This window comes from Hemitrygon akajei, chromosome 25 (assembly GCF_048418815.1).
Source record: "Hemitrygon akajei chromosome 25, sHemAka1.3, whole genome shotgun sequence".
Lineage (NCBI taxonomy): Eukaryota > Metazoa > Chordata > Chondrichthyes > Myliobatiformes > Dasyatidae > Hemitrygon > Hemitrygon akajei.
This window is the reverse complement of record NC_133148.1, coordinates 55,767,203-55,790,414: the sequence shown is the minus strand read 5'-3', so window position 1 is coordinate 55,790,414 and position 23,212 is coordinate 55,767,203.

The following is a 23,212-nucleotide window of genomic DNA, read 5'->3' as shown; positions in this document are numbered from 1 at the left end:
TCTGCATCGTGCCAAGCATCTACAAATGTCTAGGAGGATTTCCCCCCACAGTTTAAATATAACACTGAGAAAGATGTCAGATGTCAATGTAGTACATTGAAACTGAATCAAAAGCTCGCCAATTTCATCCATAAATATCTCAAAGAATCCTGCAACTAACACGCTGCGTGGCTCCAGAGCCGACCCTTGCGTTCAAGCATGGGGCTCCGTAACCCCAATCTCAGAAGGAGTATTCAGGATAAACAGCCGAGACAAAACGACAGATCTTCAAACAAAAAGGCTTCATGTTTCACTCGGCTATACTGTCCCGGCGAGTGTCTACAGAGGTGATCAAAAATGACTACTTGAAAAAAATTCAAAACAAAACACGCAACTCTCCCACACAGTGGAGATAAGGAAAACTGAGTCAATTGTTACAGACAAGAGGTATCTAGAACGATAAGAACAGCTTCCTGCAGTCACAGAGTGAATTCCAAGAGGCACAAAGGCGAGGACTCGTAAGATGATTATGTTTCGCAGCACGTCTCGCCAACCAATCAGAGTGAAGCCCCACTTATCAAGAATGAGGTTATCCACAAGTGTAAGTAAAAATCCTACACTGTGATGAATGTCTCGGGCCTGGGTGGGAAAGTATAAAATTTACGATGCATTGGACACACACATTATGCATATAAGCTGAGATGCATTCTAGGCTAATTTGAAGATTATATTTAAGTAGGGAGGATTGTAGTTCATTTAACATTTCAGTAATATTCGAGCAATATTTCAAATATATTTCTTAGTTACGGATCCTTGTTCGTTTAAATCATTTGTTATAGGTTATATGTAAAGGTTCATAAATGACACACGTCTTCACGCCACAAGTCACACTAAACCCCGCATCCGCGTTTCCTTTCAATTAAATGTATGTTCTGAAACAACAAAACAGTGCAGAATAGATGCAAAATATACAGGAAAATTACTGTTTATGTTACAAAGACTCTTCAGCGGGAACTTTTGGTCCCTTTTTCCCTCCGGTCTGACTGTTCTTCGCAAACAACACCAAAAACTTGGATCCAGGAATTCACCTTGAGAAGTGGGAGTAGCGATAATGAAATAAATGCTGAATTGCACAGGTAGTAAAACAAAATGTTGTAAAACATTTTTTCTCTAAATATATTCACATCTGATTTTGTTCACACCCTTTTCGCTCTGTTCATCGTTTAAATGTTCATCGATTTCTATTCCATTAGTCGTTACACATTTTAACAGGACATAATAACAGAAGATTGAACACTGTTTACATGACATCACCCAGCTATAAATGCTTCTAGTGGCCCTTGCAACGAAATGTTTATGAAAAGTACAGGGCTTTTCATTCCGCAGAGAGGAACAGAGAAAAAAGACTGAGATTTTCTTCCGTAATCTGTGTTATGGCCTGAACTGTAAATCCTGAACATTTTCAGGTGATTCTGTGAATTGGGATGCAGCCTTATGATTGGCTGTATGATATCTGCACTAAAGAACAGGTATACATGCGTACGTATTATTATAAAAAATGTCTCTAAGTATGTAAGTGATATTTGAAGAGTGTGAGGTACGTCGCAGGGAGACCAAATAAACATATGTCTGAAACAATATCTGCTGACCTCCTTCTCACTGTCCGCATGACGTCTTGTACCGTAGTCTGCTGAAAGGCAGATAGATAAGAATTAATGTTTGAAAGTTCCTAGCATTTCCATTCTAACATTTAGATTTCCATTGCAATGTCTAGCTCTGCAGATAAAGATATTACAAGCAGTCGAAAAACTACTGAAGCCGGAAATCCAAACAGCACATGCTGACAGTTATCGCTTCGGATACACGGAAGAAAATCATATCAGAACGATTGAACTATTCATGATTTTCACTATAGCATGCATGGCAATTTGTTCGAATTTTGTCGCAAACCTCAGCATCTCCGGAACTATACTTTTCCAGACATTTGAACTTCGATGTGTTGTTGCCATTTGCAAACTTGTTTACTTTCTGTCCTTCTTTCGTGTGCTTTCAGATGGTAATAATTATTAACAACATTAGTTTAGCCTGTGGCGATGTACACAGAAAAAAATATGAACATTCCCAGTTAACCATTTACACAATTCTTTTGATTAAATGACATCGTTTATAAATTTCGGCTGGCTACTACGAGACCACTACTCGGTATTTATTCTGGTCAGATTCACTTCACAAAATAAATAAATAAATAAATAAACGCCAGAAACCTCGAGAAATAAATCCACATTGCTACAGATTTTGAGAAATAAATACTAAATTTGACAAGGGGACCGGTTTTGTTTTGAACGGAATTTGCTCCTAGATTAATCCTTTCGGCTCCTTTTCATCCACTCCAACATTTGTGCACACCAGTGTGTAGCAATTAAATCGATCTCTAATCTTTCCTTTTCGGCATTATGTATTTGTGAAGCAATTACCGTTGGGTAATTATACTAGTTTCCAGATCAATTGATTTTCAGTGAAAGAGTGATATAAACCTCAAAGGAAGAAGACGCTGTAGTTTTTGAAAGGAGTCAGAGAGTCAAGCGAGCAATTTCCAACTCTCGCCCTCTTCTGAGCCTTCAGTTCCGTTTTGGTTCTACAGGCAGCGGAAGATTCATCTAATTACTCAAACAGAGAACAGGTGTGTGGCACATAGTTATTGTATGAGTTTCTACAAAGTTCCCACACTGTGAGTCTCACTGCACAGTAATACACCGCCGTATCGGACATTCGCAGCCCTGAGATGGTCAATTGATATTTCTTCACCGATTGATGCACAACGTCAGAAAACCGGTCGATAGCGAATTTCGATTTAGCATCAGAAGTGCCATCAGTATATCTCCGGACAGCATACTCGGGATTTTCGCCTGTGCGCTGGCGATACCAGAATAAGTAATAATCATTATTGCTGTAGGAACAGGTTAAAGTGACAATTTCCCCCTCTGTTATATTAATCGAGGTCTCCTCTTGTGTTACGGAGAAGCAATAACACAGACCTGAAATAGATTACAAAAAGATAAGCATTAATGTTGTGGTCCATACAGAGTAAAGATACCATGCCAGCTCTGCAGTGAATGTTGTACAAAATTAACTTCATACCTAAGAGAAACAGCATTTTTCGGAGCTGATGGTCATTGCATGCTAGCATATTTCATGCAAGCTTTCATATTTAACCAAATCCCCAATGCTTTTTTCTGCACATCGCTCCATCTTTATTTTCTCTTTTGATTTTATATATAGCTTTAAACCATCTGTTCCGTGCAATGAAGCGTTGTATATCACGAAAATAAACGAAATCTTTTTTAGGCATTTCCGAATGGATTTTATAAGCGAATAAATGCTAAATTTTGAAATCATTCTGCATGGAGCAATTATCTAGAAATGCTTTCAGTGATTATTCTATAGTAACATTTATGTAAGACACTAATATTTCGATTCCCCAGTGGGCGATAAAACATAATCTGATCCATTTCCTGGAATAGGCACTGCTTTTAATACTATGCGAAAATTAAAAAAAAATCCTCTTCAAGGAAACATGGTAAACGTGAGTTATCACATGTTTGTTCCAATAATAGTGAAACAGAAGTTCAAATAACTTTGGAAATTCCATCTCATGATATTTTCAACTATGTAGAGATCTTAATACTCTTACGAATAACGAGTGTTGCCAACGTCGCTCCGGATAAAAACATTCGCATTTTCGGCTATGCAGGAACATTACATTTTTCAGTAATCTGCGGAGCGTCTCTCAGCCAGAAGTCAAGCACATGAGGACGTTGTCTGACGTCATTCGCAAAGAGAAAACATGTCATCTCCGGTCGAATAAAGGAATGTGTTGTATTCCAGAAGTCAGATATCACGTGAAGTCTTCCGAGAAACCGAAGTCAAGCAGTAAATAAATGTTTTAGTGCAACATCAGTGAGACGCTACACTCTATTCAGCTCACGCAAAGACTGTATCCTCAATGTGGCAAACACAGCGCACTGCAAATACGGATCCCCCTACAGATGCCTAAAGGACTGGTGCAAAGAGAAATTAAGCCGATATCCTGCTTGATGCTTAAGTTTTGCTGGAGAATCATGATGAATAGTTCCTCTGAGAAAAAATGGTTTCTACGGTATCCACTGACCCAAATTATGTAAACAGCAAAACAAATCAACAGTGACGTACCAGCATCTTCAGACCATTTAGTGAGCCCTTCATATATTCTTGTTTGGAATTGAATAAAGATAGAGGCGGGTACTCAGTGAGAGTCATTTTTTTTTCAGGAAAATCTGTTAGTCTATCAGTTTACATACTTCCGTCAAATAACTGTGTAGCATTCTATCCTCTTTGGAATTATCATGTCCAATCATGGTATTGAAAGTGTTGGAAATGCTTGCCTCTCCTGTAGATCAAATTGTAAATGCGAGAATTTGCAGAGGTTAAGGTCACTGGTGTGGGTATCAAACCAACATAAAAAAATAGGAAGACCCCGAGAAATGGGCACGGGGTCAAGGCGTAGCTATGTACATCATAACACATTCCACAGGCAGGAAACCCAATTAATTAAGAGCTTATTGACCTTTTATTTCGTTTGGCGCGTTCTGCTTTGTTTCATAGAGGACACACTTCTCCGCTACATAGATCCCGGTAGGAACATTTCCATAGCTTAACTACAAACAATAAATTACTGCATTTAAAATATAGATTGCCACTTTCAAGCAATAGAAAATATGCACATCCTGGAAATGCAGCCAACACTGTCATTGCTGAAGGGACTCAGCAGGCAAATCAGCATATATAGAAAAGAGGACAGTTAATGGTTCGAAAACCTTTCATCAACTCGAAAGAAAAAGGTGAGGAGTGAGACTAAGTATTTTTCGAAATGGGGAGGGGGACTAAATACAAGGTGCAGAGTCTCACTGACTCTCACAGCAGCTTTGCGGACTACATCGTTTACCACCATGTCATTTGTAAACACACCTCCCCCGTCTTTCAGTCATTCCGCCTGCACCGCATCTGCGCAAAGGATGAGGCTTTTCCATAAGACCATAATACGGTAAGAGTAGAACTGCGACACTTAGTTCATCAAGTCTCCTCCAGTATTCTGTCATGGCTGATCCGTACATACCCAGCCCACACCTTGGCCTTCTCCATGTAACAGTTGATGCTGCGTCCAATTAAAAACCTTTCACGCTCTGCGTTAAAGGCAGCCAACGACCTGACCACCGCAGCTACCTGTGGTAGCAAATTCTAGAAACTCACCACGCTCGGGCTAAAGTAAGTTTTCTGCATCACTGCTCTAAATGGAAGCCTCTGTGTTCTCTATGGCCTCTATGTCCTGAAGATATGCCGTTCTATCGTAGACTTCTTCCCAATGTGAGGCATTCTTTCCACGTCGACGGTCTCTGGGTCTTTCAACGATCGAAAAATGTCAATTAGATCTGCCCGTTACCCCATCCTCCTAAATTCCAACAAGTATAGACCCAACGATATCAACCGATTATCCCATGATAACGCTTTGATTGTCCGAAGCAACATTGTGGACCTCCCCTGAGCCTGGCCAATGCCAGCACATCTTTTCTTAGATGAGGACCAAAAAATATTCACAATGCTCAAGTTGAGATTTCGCCATTGCCTGTCAAAGCAATAGCATCGCATTCCTGTATTTCTGGTGTAGCATGCTGTAAGGTTTCACCGCTAATGTAACTTTTTTTCTGTAGAACAAGATCTGGGTTATAACGAGAGATAACGGGGTTTCGAATGCTCGGGCTATCCAATGAGAGAAATGTTGATTTTTCTTCTGAGTCTGGACGATAGATTTTCGCGGTGTTCGCTGGGGAAAGATGAGGACAGAGACGCGAATGGAAAAAGTTGGAAGACCAAAGGCCAGCGATGATCGGAGGAGGTCGATGGTGGACGACCAGCATTTCAAAAAGCTCCAACATTGTGCAATAGACAGTTTTGTGAGAACGGCCCCATTATCTTAAAAAAAAATGTTTACTAACCATATAGTCATAGTTAGAATTGTTAATTCACGGAATTGATTTGTACCAGGGAACGCATCGCGCAGCATCCACCCAAAGGAGATTTCTTAAGTTTGGCCGGGCCGGGTGCAATGAACCCTTATACTAAGCTGCTAGCCGAAGCAAGAGTTAAAATTCTGAGGGCTAAGTTCGGGATTGTTTCCATTGTATGTTGTGTGATTACCCCGAGCAATGAAAAAATGGGGTAGATGTTTCAGCTATGAATTGTTAATTCGCCTGTTAAGTCCTGTTAACATAGCGATTGCGGGTGGAAGTCTGAAATAAATGTCTGGCGCAGCTCTAGTTTTATTGCCGACCAGCTCGAAGGTAGCGGGAGCTGGGGGCGGTGATGCCAATGAGAGGATTCTCTTGTTTCTTTGGAGTCAGAGGAAAAAATGCTCGGATCTGCAATGTCTAATTAGTCCACGTCACCTGATAAAGACAGAGAAATCTGAATTACTATTGGCCCTTACTTCTCTGGCGACTAAATGGAAAATCATATTCAAAGCCCTAGCTATGGCAGGCTCCGCCTATTCCCTGGAATAACCCCCATCCGTAAAAGGAAGGAAGGGTATGAGGCTTGGGCGGAGCGCAACTCTCAGCTGCTAGATGAACGGCAGTGTTCTGATGATGTAAAGCGACAGAGATTGGCTGAATGTTTGGATCAGCGGACCGCTGACACTCTGAGACCCGTCAGGATGTAATCTCCCGTAGCGACAGCTGTCCATTATCTGCATGCACTGGACAATGCTTTTGGTCCGACAGAAAGCCCGGTGGAGTTCATGGTGGGGCTGTAGAACATGCGTCAGAGGGGGATAAGTTTTCTGCTTTTAATTTTCGGCGACTGAGGCAGCTAGATTGCTTGCAGCGCAGATGGGTCATTCAGGCGGCTAAGGTGGATCAGCTAAGAGTGGAACAAATAGCCAGTGGCCCCCTGTCCCATGACCGGACTGCTCTGGGTCTCCGACTGTCTCGTAAGACGGGCCCCCTCCGTCTTTTGTTGAGTTGATCAGATAGGTACAGGAAGAGGAGAACTCGTCGGTGGCGCGCGAGGACTCCATCAGCAGAGGGCAGCCCTCGGTTGTTTCCCCTGCTGTGAAGTGACCACAGATAGTCTATCCAGGGTATGGTATTGGATATTGTGCCATAGTTGAGAACTCAGATGACCCGGCTGTTATCAGCGGGTGTGAGCAACCACACCTCCTCCCTAATTGATGGAGATGCTGGGGGGGGGGGGCGACGGATTCCCCAAGGGGACGAACAATGCTGAGGGCTTCTGGCGGTAGTTCTCACGCAAGAAGGAGAGTGAGCCCGCGGGTACATGAGTAGAGGGATCATTTTGGAAAACTTAGAGGAGAAGCAGTGAGGGCCGGATTTGGTGTCTCTGGGGGAACACTTTCCCAGCGATGTACCAAAGAACCCCGGAAAGCGAAAGGCCCAATTCCTGAAACGGTCTGGGTCCATGTTCCAGTGTGTCGCTGTGAATAGAGGGTATTTATGCTAAAGCCATACTCGACACCTATTCTATCAATGTCCTTCATACATTGGTGCTTGTTTGTTTGGACACTGTTGAAAATGGCGGCATTTCAACACGGCTCTTGTGAAGAGGCTCATGGGGGGGGGGGGGGGCTTGAAAGGAGAAGGATGGTGAGAGCTCTCTGGGAAAAATTATAAGTGTACCCGGTGGTTCGAGCTGCTTTTGAGGAAGTGCGTGGTTGAATCTGGCCGCAAACCGAAATTACACGACAGAATGGGTGGTGCACGGAGTCGAAGCCCATGGTAGCATGGCCCAAGGAAGTAGCGACAGAGATGCGAACCACCAAATTTCCCAGAATGTCTGAGGGCGAAGCCCTCTTCGTGGACGCTCCGGAACACCACGAAGGGGAGTCGAGTTTTCCTATTTGGGTTACGGAGAGTTCCGAATTGTAGAAGACCTCGGTTGTACAGGCAATCAGGATGGGAGTGATTGTCAGGAGCACTACGAATTGGGAGGTCACCTTCAAGCGCGGGATGTCCCTGGCACATTTTTCCCAGTGACGGTATGTAAGGTGTGACTGTGAGACACACTGGAAGAAACTATTGCTAAAAGGGGGAAAATTGATCGCAGAGTCATTCAAATTCGGGGACGCGTCGTTTCCTATGGGTTGGAAGAGGAGGTTGCTAGAGAAGATTTTGAAGCTGGAGGATGTATTTTCCACTGATGCGTTTGACGTGGGTTGTTCCACGAGCACGCATCACACTATTTGGGTCATTGACGATACCCCGTTCAGGGAAGAGTCGCAGTGACTGGAACCCTGCAGAAATGGAGGACGTTCGGCAACATTGGTGTAAGTTGAAGGATGCTGGAACTATCACCGAGTCCTGAAGCCGGTAGGCATCCCAAATAATATTGGCTCGAAGTAAGTCAGGGAAGGTAGGGATGTTTTTGGACTATAGGACTCTGAAAGGCGCACCTTCCCTGACTATTACACAGTCCCGAGGATAAGCGACGCACTGGTCTGCTGAGTGGTGAAAAGTGGTCAGTGTGCTGGATTTGTGGTGTGGATATTACCAGATCTGCAGCATTGAAGCCGAGAAATGGAAAAAAGCATTTATATGACCCCGCAGATATTTTTGCAGTTCGAAAGGATGCCCCAAGGCATCTCGGCTGCTCCTGCAAACTTCCAGTTGGTCATGGAGAAGACATTGGGGGATATGAACATGTTTGAGGTGTTGGTGGATCGAGATGACCTCATAGTATATGGATCCAATTTGGAAGAGAATGAAATGAGGCTTCTGAAGCTGGACAAGTGCTAGATCTGCCAAACGGTTGTTAGATATGTTGGGCAGATAGTCTCGTGATTAGGGATATTACTGACTCAGCTGACATCTAGGCGGTTACAACTTGGCCAAGACCCCAGACTGTTATCGCTCTGCGCTCGTTTCATGGGTTCTGTGGTTATTATCGGATGTTAGTGAAAATGCTATGCGAAAGAGAGTCACTCTTTGAATCACCTTCTGTGCGGTTATCCTCCCTTGGGGAAGAAAGGGAGAGGGGAAAGGAGAGAAGGATGTAGAGTACTCTAGTCCTTCGGAGCCCTTTGCCCTTTAGAGATGGGATGTAAAATGTGAGGACGCCTTTCAGTCGCTGAAGCAGCTGCTGACACATGCGCCGGTTCTCGCTTTTGAGGACCCCCGATTTCACACGGATGACCGCCGAAAGGGTCCTGTATGAGGATCAGCGCTGCAGGTTGAGGCCCGTTGCCTTTGCAATGCAGAGTCTGTAGCACTTCGAGAAAAACAATCCCACGCATAAGTTGGAATTTTTGGCGTTGAAATGAGCAGTGATGGATAAGTTGATTGACTACCTCTACCGGGCCATGCTTGAGGTGGGAAGGACAGTAGCTGCCTAACTTATATCCTGACCTCGGCAAACTGGATACCACAGGCCAACGGTGGTTTGTGGCGTTGTCTGCCTCTGACTTCAGCCTGAAGTACTGGCCGGGAAACTGCAGTGTTGATGGTGATGCTTTGTTCTGACGGCGCCTGAGGGACTGATCTGGGACGCTGAGTAGGAGAGCGTTCCTGCCTCGTGGATGAAGGCCCTATGTCAGCTTACCATTACCGTGAGGACCGAGGAAAAGGAGAGGCAGGAGCAAGTGGTGGATCAACTGGAGGCTTCTCATGACGCCATCCCCCAAGCTTATTGTAACTTGACTGCTCTGATGACAAAGCAGCTGCAAGAATTTTGTTCCGGGGAAGTGCCTGTGGCTCAGCGAGATGATTCGGGCATTGGTACCGATTGGGCGGTGGTCAGAAAGGGAGAGAGGTCTCAGGCCAAGATGACGAAACATGCGTCGGTGCCTCCATGACTACGAGAACGACCTCGGTTGGAGCTGAAGAACAAACGGTAATGAACAATAACTATTGCAGAATGATACTGAAATCACTTCATTCTGGTTTTGGGCATTTGGGGTTGAAAATGACCTGTGGATTGCTCAGCGACCGGTTTTACTGGTCTCTAATGAAGTTGGAGGTCGACGGTTACTGCATGTCATGCATTCGATGCATACAGCGGAAGCATGCCTACGCCGGCAGTTTCCTTGTCCCACCTGCAGGGTGTGGACCCTCTGGATCTGGTGGGTAAGGATTTCCTATCAATATGACCCGATGCCAGACCTTTATACCGGATATAGCCAGGGTTTTCCCTACCGAGGACCAGAGGGCATCTACGGTGGGAAGATTGTTAAGGGTGATGTGTTTCATTTATTATGGATTTCCCAGGCAGACACATAGTGATCAGGGACGGGATTTCTACAGCAAACTCATCCATGAGTCACAGGGCAGTGTTGGAGTCCAGAAGGTGAGGACCACGCCCTTCACCCCGCAGGGTGATCCCCAGCCAGAGAGGTTTAATTGGCCCTTGCTTCACATTCCTAGGACCCTGGAAATCAGCAAACAGTCAGGTCCCTTTCCGTCTCAGATTTGTAGATTGTACTCCAGCTTCTAGGTTTGTACACGTATTTATACAACGAAAGTACTTCACAATGCATTCTACATCATTGTATTTCATTTGCCGCTATCTTGCCTAATCTTCTATTCTGTCCAAGTTCTTCTGCAGCCTACATTTTTCGTCAACACGACCTGTCACTACACTAATCTGCGAACGTGCCAACAATTTCAGCTATTCTATCGCTTGTTTCCTCAACACGACCTGCCCCTACACCAATCTGCAAAATTGACAATAATACCGTCTGTTCAATCAAATAAATCATTAATGCACAACATAAGAGAAGCGGTTCTTACACTGACCCCTGCGTCACACCACTAGTCATGTAGCCAACCAAAAAAAAAAAAAAATTATCCCTACTCGCTGTCACCGACCAATCAGCCAATGCCATAACCATGCCCAGATTCAACATCTTCTAAACTTAAGTCACATTTCTTTTTTTTTATTTACCGTATCCCTTTGGTAGAATGAGTAATCGTGGACATCCAGCTGCCAACTGCAACAATCTCCTGACACGATTCAGTGATGGCCACAACATCATACCTCTCTCTCTGTAATAGTGCAATATAATTATCGACATAATTTTTTGGACTCCATGTATTGAGATATGAATCATTCAGTACTGTACATCTACCCTTTTTTAATTCTGCATGCCTAAAACAATAATACTCACCATACTGGCTGCAATTCTGTCCCATTATCTACCGCCCTTCCTGAAAGTCTGACTGCACGCCATATTTGTGTTTTTTTTAACCGTCTGTCCTATCCTGAGTCCCTACACTGTGGTTCCTACCCAACTTCTAAATTAATTTACAAACTCCCAAAGTGCTCTAGCAGAACTGCCCGTGGAAATATGTCCCCCCTGGTATTCAGGTGCAACCCGTCACATATGTACACGTCATGCATTCCCCAGAAGATATCCCAATAATGCTGAGGGCCTTTTTCCTGCAACAGCTTTTCAGCCACTGAATATTTTACCGAAACGTCCTTCTTCTACCCTTGCTGGCGGGTAGCACATGCGGCAGTCCAGAAATTACTACCCTGGAGTTCATTCTTCTCATCATTATACCGAACCTTCTAAATATATTATTTCAAAACATCCCCATGTTATGTCTATCAATATCTACCAAGTCATCTGGCTGCTTTTCATCCCATGCAAGATGTTGCAGGGGTTTTATTTCGGAAATAAAGAGATATCTAGAACTAAGTAGGGACTTCCCTTCCCCCAACTTGAAAGCTACGCTCAACTGCATCTTTTCCATTTTGCGTAGATCTGTTTTGAGCCCATCATCCCTCCCCCCCCCACCCGTCCAGTAACGTGTTCCTCTTTTCCACACCAACCACGCCAAAGGTTTCTATCCACAACATAATGCTCCGTAGTAATCCTGATCTCCAGCGGGATCACACTACCAAGCATATCTCCACTCTCCTCACTTACTGCTTTCTGCAAATCGCTCCCTCCGCAATGCCCTTGCAATTTCGTCCCTACCCACTGATCTCCCTTATGATACTTATCCTTGCAATGGGAACAACTGCTACAACTGACGCAACAACTAGTTTCTCACTACCATCCAGGACCCCATACGATACTGCCAGCTGAAGTAACACTTTAGCTGTCAGTCTGTTGGGGTCATTTACTATATCCGGTGTTCCTGGTGTTGGCTCCTATATCGCTGAGATGCAACGCAGATTGAGAGAGTGGTTTACTGGGAAGCTTGGCTCCATCTGCAAGTAAAAAAATAAGATCTCCCAGCTGCCACTCATTTTAAATTCACTTCCCATTCCCATTCAGAAAATGGCAGGACATGGCGTCCACAACTGTTTATCTGAAGGAACACTGAGTTTGCAGGAGCAGCAATACCTTATTATCCGTCTGGCAGACCTGCAAACTGGCTGCATGAACATCGATTTTTTGAACATCTGGCAATGCCTCCAAGCGATCTTCATCACTCACCATTTCCAGATCCCTCTGTCACTTTATCTCCTTACCTGCCTATCACCTCACTGTGGTCCCCCTCCCACCTTTATTTATTCCCGGGCAGGTTGTCCTCTCCTTTCTGGTACTCTCTTCTCCAGTCCAGCATCTGTTTCACCAATCAACTTCCCAGTTCTTTATTTCAGACTCTGCACACCACCACCTCCTCCCCTCCCCCGCCAACACTCGATTTGAGAACCTTGCGACTGTTCTATCCGCATCCCATCCCCTACTTTCTTTTCTGACTCATCTATTTTCCGGTGCTGCTGAGAAGAGCCGGCTGTACACTTTTCCAAAGATGCCACCTAATTTGCTGAGTTCTCCAGCATTATGTGTGTTCTATATTGCCGCTTTGTTACTATTTTAATTATTAAACTCCGAAAATATGAAGTAGATATGAAGGAGGGAATGCAGAAATACAGAAAAATAGGGTGATGAGATAAAGCACACAACGCATTTTTATATTGCTGGTTAGATTCAACTTTTCATGCACTTATGAATGAACTGCCTCGATAATTTTCTATACTGCATCTTATTTCTGAGAATTGAATTCCACAGTTATTAAGCCTGTGGTAATGTGCACTGGAAAAATAAATAACTAATGATCAGTTACGATTAATCACACACTTTAGAATAAACAATGTCCCTTATTATTTTCGGCTGCCAATATCAAACTAAAATGTTTCAGTTTCGATTGGATTATATGCAATTATTGAACAAGACAACAGTCCGCTGTGCAGTAACACTGCGCATGGTAAATTCTACTGCCCAGTAAGACATGGCCATTTCAAAAAGTTACAATTATGAATAGATGATTCTTCTTCGATTGTAGAATGGCGTCAGAAAATTTGACCAGCACATATTCTGACATGACAACGGATGCCATCAGTGAATCTCCGGACTACGAACTCAGGTTGCACTGTAGGAAGCGATGGCTTGCACCTTTGTCCTGTTTACCGCATAGCTGCGTTTAAAATTCTATTGCCTTGTGTCTTAGTAATATTAACTATTAACTTATATTAACTTTTGTGTGGATGCAGTTGTCCCTGTTAGAACTGTTCGCTGCTATCCCAATAATAAGCCCTGGATCACTAGTCACATCAAAGGCCTCCTAAACCAGAAGAAGAGGGCCTTTAAAGATGGTGATCGGTTGGAGCTTAAAAGAGTTCAGAAGGAACTCAGAGTACAGATAAGGTGGGCAAAGGAGCAGTATAGGAGGAAGCTAGAACAAAAGCTACAGAAAAAAAAGCATGAAGGGGGTGTGGGATGAGATGAAGATCATCACCGGATGCGGTGCAAAGCGGGGGGCGAGCATAAGTGGAGATGTGGAGAAAGCGAACCAGCTGAACAACTTCTTCAACAGGTTCGACAGCTCAATCTCATCCTCACCGCAGAAATCCACACCAGGCTTACTTCCCTCACAGGAAAATAGCCACTCACAGGAGACCTTGCCCACGCCCAGGATTACGGCTGCACAGGTGGAAGGTCAACTGAGGAAGATCTGTACCAGCAAGGCGGCTGGACCGGATGGAGTTTCCCCACAATTACTGAGGGCCTGTGCGACTGAGCTGGGAAAACCACTACAGCGCATCTTCAACATGAGCCTGGAGCAGAGAAGAGAACCCAGACAGTGGAAAACATCCTGTATTGTCCCGGTACCGAAGAAACCACAACCAAAGGAGTTGAATGACTTCAGACCTGTTGCCTTGACGTCGCACGTGATGAAGACCATGGAGCGGCTGATAATACAGAATCTGAGGCCACAAACCAGGCACGCCCAGGATCCTCTTCAGTTTGCGTATAAGGAGAAGGTGGGAGTGAAGGATGCTATCACGTATTTGCTGCACAAATCACTCTCTCACCTAGAGGGGGTCAGTTGTGCTGTGAGGATTACATTCCTTGACTTCTCTAGTGCCTTTAACACCATCCAGCCGAAGATCTTAAGGCACAAACTAACGGAGATGGGAGTAGACTCTCACATGGTGGATTGGATAGTGGACTACTTGACTGATAGACCTCAGTATGTGCGGTTGGGAGACTGTAGGTCTGACATGGTGGTCAGCAGCACAGGGGCGCCGCAGGGAACCGTACTCTCTCCGGTCCTGTTCACCTTGTACACATCAGACTTCCAATATAACTCGGAGTCCTGCCATGTGCAGAAGTTCGCTGATGACACGGCCATAGTGGGGTGTGTCAGGAATGGACAGGAGGAGGAGTATAGGAAACTGATACAGGACTTTGTGATTTGGTGCAACTCAAACTACCTGCGTCTCAATATCACCAAGACCAAGGAGATGGTCGTGGACTTTAGGAGATCTAGGCCTCATATGGAGCCAGAGATCATTAATGGAGAATGTGTGGAGCAGGTTAAGACCTACAAGTATCTGGGAGTTCAGTTAGACGAGAAGCTAGACTGGACTGCCAACACAGATGCCTTGTGCAGGAAGGCACAGAGTCGACTGTACTTCCTTAGAAGGTTGGCGTCATTCAATGTCTGTAGTGAGATGCTGAAGATGTTCTATAGGTCAGTTGTGGAGAGCGCCCTCTTCTTTGTGGTGGCGTGTTGGGGAGGAAGCATTAAGAAGAGGGACGCCTCACGTCTTAATAAGCTGGTAAGGAAGGCGGGCTCTGTCGTGGGCAAAGTACTGGAGAGTTTAACATCGGTAGCTGAGCGAAGGGCGCTGAGTAGGCTACGGTCAATTATGGATAACTCTGAACATCCTCTACATAGCACCATCCAGAGACAGAGAAGCAGTTTCAGCGACAGGTTACTATCGATGCAATGCTCCTCAGACAGGATGAAGAGGTCAATACTCCCCAATGCCATTAGGCTTTACAATTCTACCGCCAGGACTTAAGAACTTTTTAAAAGCTATTATTAATGCTTTTTGAGATAGTGATTTAGATGCATATCATATTTTTTACTGAGTTAAGTATTGTATGTAATTAGTTTTGCTACAACAAGTGTATGGGACATTGGAAAAAAGTTGAATTTCCCCATGGGGATGAATAAAGTATCTATCTATCTATCTATCTATCTATCTATCTATCTATCTATCTATCTATCTATCTATCTATCTATCTATCTATCTATCTATCTAATATGAACTGAAGTGCGATATAGTCAATTGTCACAAATAAATAACTCTACAGAAAGTAGAACATCTTCAAAGGTAGCCCCTGTTAACCCCATTATATGCAGGTTTACAACTGGAAGAATCACACGCCGGCAGTTGATTCTGTATCTGCTCTTGATCATGAAGCAAAATTCGTCACTGCTCAGTAGTGGAGTCTCACATAGATCGCTCGCTTGTGTATTGTAATTAGATCTCATTTTTTAATCGCAAAGAGTACATTTTAGCATGCAAAACAATGGTATATTGCTCATTTTTTTTCTTATTTTGCTTTTCAAATGTCGGAAGAAGGAATGGAAAGTGAAGTAGAGAATTCGGAAACGAAGAATCAGGGCGAGATGAGGGAAAACGCTCCGAAGATTATTGTACTGAAAGTAAGCTTTCAATGTATTCTCTTCGCCCTAGTAATGTCTACTCATTCAGCTGTAGCAAGTTCCGTTCGATGCTCTGGACAATAAATAATGACTCTAACAATTATAAGCTCACTAGCTAATTATTAGGAACATAGTGTACCTAATATATATAGCCAACTGGTTTATTTGCATTGACTTATATTGCCGTACCCTATTTAATTCAATGGCTGGCGTGTTGTGTACTCCAAACTGCTCTTCTGTCAACCACAATACAAGATTTAGTTATATGAGGTACTGTCGCTTTCCAGTTTGCTTGAATTAGTCTAGCCAATTTCTGACCCTCTACATTCAAAACACGGTTCTTCAACTTTTGTTCTTAACAAGGAGAACTCTTCCGTATTTGTAAACGGTATACTGCAGACCTGGAAACCGTTAGGAAAGAGCTCTGATTAAAGAAACAAACATATCATATTATCACTGGAGCGAACAATTTACAAAATTACCTTTGAATAACGAGAGTGAATTATGATATTCGGAGCATATGATCGTTGACAATCCTTACAATCACCATATCTTCTCGATATATGAAAATCTCCACTTTCTTTTTTAAGATCTCCGTCGATTATTTTATGTAAAATTTCACTATGAAATATTTTGTTTTGCAATGTGTTCGATTATATTTCATCGGTCTCTGTCCTACAATATAAAAAAAAGTTTTTTTATACATTGTCGGAGTGCTTTTATCGTGAATGTACAGTACATCTACTGCTCTGCTTCCATCAATGTGCTCAATCACAACGTCAAATGATTAAATCAGGCTCCTAAGGCATGGCCTGCCTTTGACGGAACCATGCTGACGATTCCTAATCATATCATGCCTCTCGAAAATTTCGTAATTCCTGCCTTTCAGGATCTTCTCCATCAACTTAACATCCACTGAAGGAAGACTCGCTGATCTATAATTTTGCTCGGCTAAATCTGCTCCCTCTCTTGAATAAGGAAGAACATCCGTAACTCACCAGACCTCTTCAACCTCTACCGTCCAGATAAATGATGCAAAGTTCATCGTCAGAGGCTCAGTAATCTGCTCCCTCTTTTCCAGTGTAGACTGTGGTCCAACTCGTCCGGTCCAGGTAACTTATCCAAATTCATGTTTTCCAAATGCTCCAGTACATGCTATTCCTTAATATCTACATGCTCAAGCTTTTTAATTCGCTGTACGGCATCCAGAGAATCACCAAGACCCTTTTCCGAAGTGAAAACTGAATCAAAGCATTCAAGTCAAGTCACTTTAAATTCATTAAATACATTTCGTTTCATACACACTTTTCAACTGTCACTCTTGATTCGTCCCATTCAGTCACGTCTTATCCTCCTGTTCTTCACATATTTATAGAAGTCCGCCAACATATTCTCATAGCCCCTTCTGTTACTCCTAATTTCATCCTTTAGCTCCTAAATGCTAACGTTATCATATTCTGTACCTCTATCATTACCTAACATTTCGAACCTTTTCTTCTTTTCTTCTTGACCTGATTTACAACTGCCCTTGTACACCACGGTTCATGTACCCTGCACTCCTTTCCCAGTCTCATTGGAATTTATCTACGCAGAACCCCACGTAAATATCCCCTGAACATCTGCCCGATTTCTTCTGTACGATTCCGTGAGAAAATCTGGTTCCAATTCATACTTCCAAGATCCTGCCTGATAGCCTCATTTTCCCTCTTATTCCATATTAAATGCTTTCCTAAATTGTCTATTCCTATCCCTCTCAATAGCTAACGTAAAGGAAATAGAATTGTGATCAGTATCTTCAAGATGCTCTCCCAATGATAGATCTGACACCTGACGAGGCTGACTTCCTAATACCTGATCATGTACAGCCTCTCTTATTGTAGGCTTTTTCTACATAATGTGTCAACAAAACCATCCTGAACATACCTAACAAACTCCACCCCATGAGAATCCCTCGCTCTACGGCGATGCCCATCGATACTTCTGCAATTAAAATCTCATTCCACAACAATCCTGTTATTATTACAACTTTGCGGAATCTGTCTCCCAATCTGCTCCTCAATGCCCCTGTTACTATCGGGTGGTCTAAAAAAAAACACCCAATAGTCATTTACTCCTTCTTGTTCCAAACTTCCACCGACAGAGAATCTGTAGCCAAATACTCCCTGACTCCCTCCTTGTGTGCATCCATGACACTATCACTGATCAACAGTGCCACGCCCCCATCTCTTGCCTCCCTCCCTGTCCTTTCTGACACATATAAATCCTGGCACTTAATGTAACCATTACCTAGCCCCTGAGCCATGTAGGTCTCTGTATTGGCCACAGCATCATAGCTCCAAGTACTGATCCACGCTGTAAGCTCATTCGCCTTGCTCATAATACTCCTCCCATTAAAATATACACATCTCAAACCAGCTTTCTGAGCGAGTCTCTTCTTTATCAACTGCCTATCGCCCCCTCGCTTTGCCTCCAAGCTTTCTCTATTTGTGAGCCAACCGTCTCTTCCTCTGTCTCATTCGTTTGCTTTCCAACCTCCAACAATTTTAATTTAAATTGTCCCCAATGCACTTTGCAATCTTCCCCGCCACGACAGCTGCCCCAAAGGATGCCGGGTATCCTTTATATACATAGTATCTGAAATATACATGGTATATTACACTTTGGTGAAAATGTCATCCTAATTAACTCATTAGATGTGTGCATCCACTGGAGAACTTATGTTAAATTAATCTTTATCATGTCTTTCAGCGGTCAGATTTTAATATCCAGAATGTATAATTGCTTGTGGGGATAATGTCGCGTACTCAAGTCCCTGTTCCTTATCTTAAGTAGGCGAAATGGTACTAACAAACAATGTAAACTATTATATTGCCGCCAACGAACAAAAGCGGCATGCCGCAGAGTGCTCACGAAACAGTTAAATTTTTCCCAATTTAAAACATACTTCTTCTCAACTGCGATCGATTGATGCCTGGGAGCTCCAACGTTGCTTGTATTTTTGAGCCGATTAAACGATCCAGAGGTTTTGCTCTGAGAAAGTTTGTGCCCTGGACATATATCGATTCATAATTGTGGAATTCGAATCCATGTTTGGCTTCAGTACTGTGAGTAAAGATTAAAATACACGAGGACGAGTTGGCAAAAGGAACCGGTGTTGAGAGTCGTCTATCTTCGTTGCACCGATCTCTCACTCGCTGTACAGGCGCATGGTGTATAGGTCTTGAGACCCACGCTGCAACATTTGACGCCCTCGACATCTACTGTCATTGGACTCCTTTTAAGACTACCATGTTGTTTTGTCTTTAATGTCGTCAACACTGACCGCTTTCCGTGGGTATCGACTCACTCAGTGGACTCTGTTGTCTATGTTCGATGTGTTCTGCTTACCCTTGTAAAGTATTTGCGCCATTCCAAAGAGGCGTTTCCGCTCTGCCACACGTCGGCATGGCGTTGAACGGAAGAGTCGGTGTTTGGTCCTTGTGGACAGTTCAAAGATACTAGGTTTGTTGTTTAATCTTCTCCGTACTATTTGTTCGTTATCCGCTTGCGAGAAATGCACTTATTTTTTTGCTCGTAGGGTGTTTGATAGTCTTCGTTTTGCATTTCTTTAAATCTGTTATTGTTTCGTGGCTGCCTGCAGGACGATGAATATCAGGGTTTGTATAATATATGCATACTTAGATCATAAATGCACTTTAAATTTTGAAAAATGGTTTAGTCACATGTATGGAAATAGCTCTAGGTAATGTTTTCGTTATGTCATTTCATTAGAGGTTGTCAACGATGTTAATTGATGAATTGATTTTCCAAATAACATTGGCAAATGAAAGCGAATAGAAACAAGGAATAGATAACGAGAAGGTTAAATTTTAAAAACAAGAATAAACATCAAAATTGTCAACAGATGGTGCAGCGTCTGTGAAGAGAACAACATATATAAGATTGAAACTCTACCACTGTTGTCTATCCCTCTAAAGCTTCACGACCTATTCAGCGTTTTTAAAAGTTGCCGCATTTGTTTGGGTATGGAGATACCTTAAAAAAAAAGCTGTGTAGAGCTAATGCAGCAAAGGCAGTGTTCACATTGTCGGTAACATAACCGTTTAGATTTCAGAAAAAACAGCCAAATTCTTCACCTCAAACGACCAGCTCTCTGCGCCGGAGGGCAGAAGAGTTTTCTTTTTTCGCACAGACCCTGCTGTGTCCGTTGTGGAAAGAAAATAATGAACTAAGAACCACAAATATTGAGTTGGTTGCATGAAAAAATATCCTACAGAATCAGCGTCTCTGGGATGATATGGCAAACATTGTTGTAACTCCAATATGCCTGGTATCAATTTAACTTTACTTTGTAGCATTGACTAAACAAACTATAATTTCAGTAGAAGGCAGATTGCTGCACAAAAGAATAAACGCGGGAAGTATCTAATGTGTCCCTCTCTTATTACTTATGGAATATTATAGCAGAGAACGATTTCGCGGTCTCTGTTGAAGAAGCACAGACAGAACCGAAGTGTCCAGAGGTACTGCGACATTGGTACAGTAATATTCTTGGGGTAGTGGTGAATCACTACATATGTGTTCTCAGCGCACTGATGCAAACAGACTGGATAACTCGGCGTTCGATCCATATGAGCACTGATGCACACTGACTGGTCTTCAATATCATTTTGCACGTAGTTTTTCTGCTTTTGAAGATCGCAAAAAAAAATAAACGATACCTTTGAGTTACGTGCTACAGCACCATCGGCGAGACTCTGTTTCGCCCATCTTATATTTCGTTCGGCTATATGGGAGAATTCGAATAACGAAGTTCACTATACTTACCACCAGATTAACAATATTAATCCTTTTTAACCAGACACTCCCTGAAGAGTCTATTTACTCTCTTCGGATTCTAATACCTTTTCGGTACACAACACTTATTTTAAACTTCACTTAGTGACAGCACGTCTGTTAGATATAGTCGGTAATTGTATCATCGGATTCACCTACACTGTCACACAGAACGCATCCGAAATCAAGACAGATGATGAGTTCGATCCTAAAAACGTGGAAAAAAGACTATGCTTTGAAGCTCTGCACTACATTCCCTTCTCAGTCTGGTAGACAAAATAGGGCAAAGGTGTTCGCCATGACGATAATAAAAACAGAGTACAAAAAAAAAACTCTTCAGGTACTGGAGAGTTTTAAAATGTTCTCCACTTCACTGGCTTGATATAAATTCCTGTTCATAGATAATGCGTACACAAGAATATTCTTTTAAACTGAATGCTTAATGTTATTCCATTTTCTAAGTCAAGCTGCATATCCAATATGTTTCGGTTCTGAATGTTTGCTTTAGGTTGATCAGTCGTGATGGTGTATTACTCGTTAGACTGAAGGATGAGCCAAGTCCTAGATTCGTTTTCTATCTCTTCACTTGACTTAAATATACATAGAACTGACCTACATAGCTGCCTGTGGCAAATAAATCCTTTAATTCACCAATTTCTGGATAACTAATGTCCTCCTCATGCCCATTGCAAAAGAACACCCCTCTGTTATGACGCTGTGTTTCCTGGTCTCAGATTTTCCCATCATTGGAATCCCCGTCTCCATATCCACTGTGTCAAGGTTTTCCATCATTAGATAGGTTTGGATGAGGTCACGCTGCATTCTTCTACTTTCCAGATAATATCAAAGTGGATAGTAAAAGTATTTTCATGTAAGGCGAAAAAAATAATAAAAGGGAGCTCTGAGTGTATATAGGACCGCTAGAAAATGAGGCAGGAGAAATAATTAAGCGCGACAAGGAAATGTTGGATGACCTGAATGAGGAGTTGGCATTATTCTTTACTGTGTCAGAAAGGAACAGTGTACACGATATTACAGTGCGTGCAGGAAGAGACGTGGGTGCAGTTACTATGACAACGGATACGTTGCTCAAAAAGCTGAAAGACCTACAGGTACAACAGTCTCCGGTCCAGATAAACTGCACACTAGGGTTCTAAAAAAGGTAGCGTTACAGAATTTGGCCCCATTAGCAATAATCTTTCAAACATCATTGAACGCCGGCGTGGTTGCAGAGGAATGCAAATTACAAATGTCACGGCACTCATTAAGGGAGGTGTAAGTTAGAAGCAATGAACCGATAGAGATGTTAGCCTTAACTCTGCGGTTGGGAAAATGTTAGAGCCAATTCTAAAGGCTGAGGTGATGGAGTACTTGGTTACACTGGACAAGATAGGAGGAAGTCAGCATGATTTCCTTCAGGGAAAAACTTGCCTGAAAAAAACCTGTTGAAATTATTTGAGGGGATTACATGTAGGAGATATAGAGGGGGCGTAGTAGATGTTGTATATTTGTACTTTCAGACGGCCTTTGACATGGTGCCATACATGAGGCTGCTTCGCAAGTTAAGAACCCGTAGTATTACAGGAAATTTACTAACATTTTCAGAGCATAGACTGATTGGAAGGAGGCAATCGGGATAAATGGACGCTTGTCCGGATCGCTGCTAATTAGTAGTGGTATGGAGAACATTTCTTTTTATGCAGTATATAAATGTTTTAAATGATTAAAGAGATGTCTTTGTGCTCAGTTTGCAGATGATACGAAGATTGATGGAGGGCTGGCACTGTTGAGGAAAGAGGTAAGATGCAGAAGGACTTAGAAACAGTAGGAGAACGGGAAAGAAATGGCAAATGGAATATAATGCCGGAAAATGCATAGACATGCACATTGGTAGTAGCAATGAATCTGTCGACTATTTTCTACAATGGGAGAAACCCAAAAAATCTGAAATGCAAAGGGACTACGGCAATCTTGTGCAAAACACCCTAAAGGTTAACTTAGAATATGAGTCGGTGTTGAGGAAAGAAAATACAGTGTTAGCATTCAAATCAAATGTTTAAAATACATGATCAAGTATGTAATTCTGAAGTTGTACAAGGCACTGCTGAAGCCTCACTTTGCGTATTCTGAATAGTTTCTTTTTCTGTACATCTTAGAATACATGTGCTGGCATTGGAGACAGTCCACAGGAAGTTCTCAAGGATAATTCCAAGGATGAAAGGGTTAGCGTAAGTGGAATTTTTGATGGGTCTGGGTCTGTACTCGCCGAAATTTAGAAAGATGAGTGGAGATCTCATTGAATACTTTCGAATGTTGAATGGCCTAAACAGAGTACATGTGGAAAGGAGTTTTCCCATGGTGGGAGAGTCTAGGACAAG